This window comes from Arachis duranensis, chromosome 4 (genome assembly GCF_000817695.3).
Source record: "Arachis duranensis cultivar V14167 chromosome 4, aradu.V14167.gnm2.J7QH, whole genome shotgun sequence".
NCBI classification, from domain to species: domain Eukaryota; kingdom Viridiplantae; phylum Streptophyta; class Magnoliopsida; order Fabales; family Fabaceae; genus Arachis; species Arachis duranensis.
In genome coordinates, this window is record NC_029775.3 from 105,454,182 (window position 1) to 105,458,993 (window position 4,812).

The 4,812-nt window shown below is 30.2% G+C and overlaps 1 long non-coding RNA gene across 1 annotated transcript in view; it reads left to right on the top strand.

The window, feature by feature from the left end:
* LOC127746529 (uncharacterized) overlaps window positions 1–868 on the top strand; it is a 3,966-nt gene extending 3,098 nt beyond the window's left edge. The window contains exon 4 of the long non-coding RNA XR_008008210.1: window positions 743–868. This is a non-coding gene — a long non-coding RNA (uncharacterized LOC127746529). The remainder of the gene's footprint in view (window positions 1–742) is intronic.
* Window positions 869–4,812: the final 3,944 nt, after the last annotated feature.

Consider the following 4,812-nt stretch of genomic DNA (forward strand, 5'->3'; position numbering starts at 1 on the left):
TGTTGTTGAATGAATTGTGAATGTTGCACTTCCATTATCGGAGATGAGAGTTTCCCTGGGAGAAAGCAGTGGCTAGCCACCACGTGCTCCAGGTCGAGACTTGAAGCTCTTTTGACCCTATGTCGTCAGGGTGGCCGGGCACTGTGAAATTCCCGGACGAGCTCACCCCTAAAAATATTCACCAGTGATGGTGATGGATAAATATTCACCAGTGAGGGTGATGGATATGGATCATGATTATGATCAAGTTATAATGAGCATGACTCAAGTTGGGGAGACACGACAGAGGGACAGTCCAATGGTTAACTGTCAGGACTTGCCGGGTTGGCTCTATAACCGACAGATGATATCATCAGTCACTAGGGACAGGCATTCATCATATGCATACTATATGAATTGTTTGAGATTGCCTATTTGACTGCATATTACTTGCTAATTGTCTAAATGCCTTAATTGTTCCTATTTGTATATTCCTTGTTTGATATAACTGTGTTTGCTACATTATACTCCTACTGGTGGTTGGGAGGTTTGAAGGAATTGGAAAGGAAAGTATTAGATAGACTGAAGGATCTTTAGTCAGATGCCCTTATATAGTTTAGCTTGTTTATAAGCTTTGATATTATCTGGAGGAAGTTCTAGGATTGCCTTCGGATTTCCTCTATTATTATGTATTATATATGTGGAAGCTGTTACCATGCTGGGGACCTTTGGTTCTCACCCATGCGGATTTTGTGGTTTTCAGATGCAGGGCGTGAGTTTTCCCGCTGAGACATGCTAGAGACTTCTAGATTTGCGAAGATCCTTTGTTCTCGGGGCTATGTTTTGATTTATATGTTTTGCTTAGATACTTTTATCTCCATTAAATAATACAAACTGTGATGATTCCTCTCATAGGAGATTTTGGGGTTTTATGTATTTGTGTCCCTTTGGGTTTCCTTTGGGGTTTTTCTTATTTCTATCATATGTATATATTGCTATGCTCGAACCGGTTATCTTCGCAGCCGGATCTTGAGTCTTGATATTCATGTTTTTGACACTCCTTGTATATATATATAATCTCGCGTTGGTTATCATTGTTCGTTACGTTATCGATCGGAGTGTTGCGCTTATGAATTGCGATTTTTTTTGTTTACCCCCTTTTTCTACAAAGGCTCCTAGTTATAATCAATCATTCATACTACTATACGTACTAAATTTTTATTTTAGAGGTCATAATACCTTGCCATCTCTGAATTATGACTTAAGCATAAGACTCTGTATGGTAGGGTGTTACACTTGGCACTAGAATAAACAATAAACACCACAAAATCCTAATCCTCAGACAAGTTAGGAGAACATTTTAACAAGAAAGGCTAAGGATTAAGGAGTACACACACCTGAAAATTCTAAATGAACCAATTATTTAAGAATACAGAGTTCCAAATCAAAGTAATATACAATTAACCGAAAAAGCCATCAAAGGGAAACTAGGCAATGATGACGACATCAAAGTTCAATTGTTTTCAAGAAACAAGAACGTTTAACATTTATAGCTGCTATGAATATAATAGTAACAGTCTTAAAGAAACTGCAGAAAACCAATTCCTTATGAAGAAACCAGTAGGTTAAATAAAATGGCAAGAAACATCTGATTGCTATTAGTCTATTACTTTTAAACCACAAATACAAAAAGCCTTACCCTTGAGCAAAGATGCAGCCAGCACCAAGAGCATTGTGACCAAATCTATAAAGAAGTAGGAATAGTTAGCATTTTATTTATGAGTTCTAGCATTTATTTTCTATTGTAATTCATTAGACATATTAGTCGGATGAGTTTAGTTGCAAGTCATACTACCTTTACATCAATGGATATTTTTTGTCAATTTTAAAGACTTTAGGAAATGTTACAATAGACTCAGAGTCAAAGTTGATAGGAGGGATTAATTCGATAGTTCACGTAGATTCTTGATTGATCTGTTTTTTTCATGTTAGACCAAGAAAAAATTTTAAGTAACATGATTGTTTACAAATTGCAAATATGAACTATCGGTTATTTACAGGACTAAATTTATTAATAGAAAGTTATTGTTTAACTAAATCTTTTTAAAGTACGGACCTTAAGTGATAGTCACAAATTTTTTTGTGAATTATGTACATGAACCAATTCTTTGATATACTCTAATTAATGAAATCATTATTTTATTATTTTTTTTAATCTTTGAAGTCTATATTACTATTACTTTAATTGATATCCACATCATGAAACAACATACCACTAAACCCAGTTTAATTCAATCTAACCATGGTTGTTTTTTCTAATTTTGATTATTTTATATAAGAGAGGTTAGTGAAAAATACTTTACTTTTCAAAATTATCAGAACTCAACAAAGATGTTTATAAGGTACAAATATCATTATATAATTTTGTCTTTGAATGAATAATTCTTAGTTCTTTGGTTTCATTTAGTGAATTTATTAAAGAATTTAGGACAAATATTTAATTCTAATTATCTCACTAAATTTTTAGGATTTTATTATTTTTGTTTTAACAGTGTTTACCATAGATGTATTCTTATTAAATTGTGGGTTTGTATTCTTATTAAGCTTCATGCTTTGCTGTTTATGACAACAAATGAGTCATAGAGTATAGTTGCGAGAAATTGTGTTCTTGAACTCCTAAAGTTGTCGATATTTTTGAGAAAGCTAAAGAGTTTTTTGTTTCTAATTCATCACATTGCATGTATGAGTTTTATGTGCTGATTTTAGATTATTGTCAAGTCATTTCTTTTTCTTTTTGATGTATTGATGAAAATTGTGAACAATTTAGAAGGAAAAACTTTAGAAGTATGATCTCTCTCAAGCATGAAAAATACCTGGGCGACTTAGCTGAAGGAAATGTAACACATGAGCATTTTTTTTTCAAACAAGATGAAAAGTGAAAAAAAAATTGTTACTCTAGATTGGCTTTCTCTACACTTTTTTTTTCTCAAGTTAATATTTGTTTAGTGCAAAGTTCATTAACAAAATATTTTTGCATATTATGAGTTAAATTCTAAATGACATTACTTGATTCATGTAGTGAGTTTTATATACTAAAAAAAAGTTGTGTTATGAATAAGATTGTGCTTACATTGCTTACTTACTTTTATTTAATAGCATATTTTAAAATAATTCATAGATTTTTAGTTTCCAGATTTGTAATTCTCATTTTCTCTATTGATTTGTTCGCTTATTTTAAAATTATCTGTATTGACTTTGACAATGTTTAGTATGATAGTGAAACTGTGAAAGTTATTAGCCAATTAAAGGATAGACATCTGAATTTAAGTTTTTTAAAAGTAAAGAAGGATATAGCAGATAAACAGACATATACATATTCATTTTTATGGAAATATATCAACAAATACAGGAAAGACAAATATTCCTGTACAAGAGCATTGTAATTCCTCTATATCTTAGTAAAGGAGATTTTTCAAAGGCTATAATTTCGGAGAAAGTCCAAGGAGAAATGTTCTTTTAATGTTGAAATGTTTAGCTGTTGCAGCATATGACACCAAAAAAAAATATACGAACAATACTACTAAAAATAGGTCTTTTAAACAAAAAAATGTAAATGGATAGATATATCTTTTTATTAGTAGCTATAATTTTTCTTACTTTTAATTTAAATTTATTCTCTAGATAATGTATTTGTTTGAGGTTATGGAAACACTTGATTACTCTGGCCAAATCCAAATCCTATTTCAAAAACAACAATAATTGTCAATTTGATAATGAAGTAATTAAGGTTTTTTCTTTCCTTTTTCAATTTAATAAAGTTGTTTTTTGTTTTAAATATTCTGTGTATTATAGTTCTATTTAATTATTTAAATTTCATACAAGTTACTAATTACTCAATACTTCATGATACAAATATAAAAGAAAAAGTATTGTATATTTTCTATTTTAAAGTAAAAGTTTTTAATAACAGACATAACATGTTACTTCTGAATTGGTCATTTTTATTACTTTTATTATTATTGATACTTTTTTTTTGAATGTGTTAGTTTTTTCTATCTATATTTACAATTTATCTTCGTGTCTTCTTGAGTAAAACAAAAGAAAAATACAATTATGAAGTGAATATAAACTATATTTAAATTGTTAATTAGTGTAAAAAATAAAAGAGCACTATTAGTGTTTAGAAAAATAATATAATGTAATTTAATATAAATTACGGTCTATGTTAATTTCTAATATTTGAGTTAAATAGCAGAAAATTTAGAACATCATTTATATTTTGATTGAATCACTTATAAATAACAACGTAACACAATATTTTATAGCATTTTTTTAATAGTTATCTTTTTTGCTTCCTTAAGAATTTTCATATACTTTTTCGAACAACATCAATGCTTTTTTATTTTTTATAACAAATAATATCCAAAATATATTTTATATTCACGTTATTATAGTCTTCATTTTTTTTGCCCGCGCATTGTCCGGGTATCTTGCTAGTTTAAAATATACAAGTTAAGCAGTTCAATACACGAGGCACAAAACAGTATTCCCCCAAATTAGCATCATCGGTGGTAACGACACGTTGCAGCAAAGAACAGTGTTCCCTCCGGTGCGCCGAAACGGGGATTTTCCCGCACAATTCCATTCTCAAAATCAAATTGCTCTCTTCCCTTTTTATTTTTGGTGACTGAAAATTAAAAAGCAACAAAAGAAAAGAAACTTAATTTTTTTTCTTCATCTCACCACCCCCGCCACCCCCACATCCTCTGATCCTCCTCTTCCTTCTCATTTTTCTCTTCATGTCACCAACTGAAAATTGTGTTTCAAGTCACC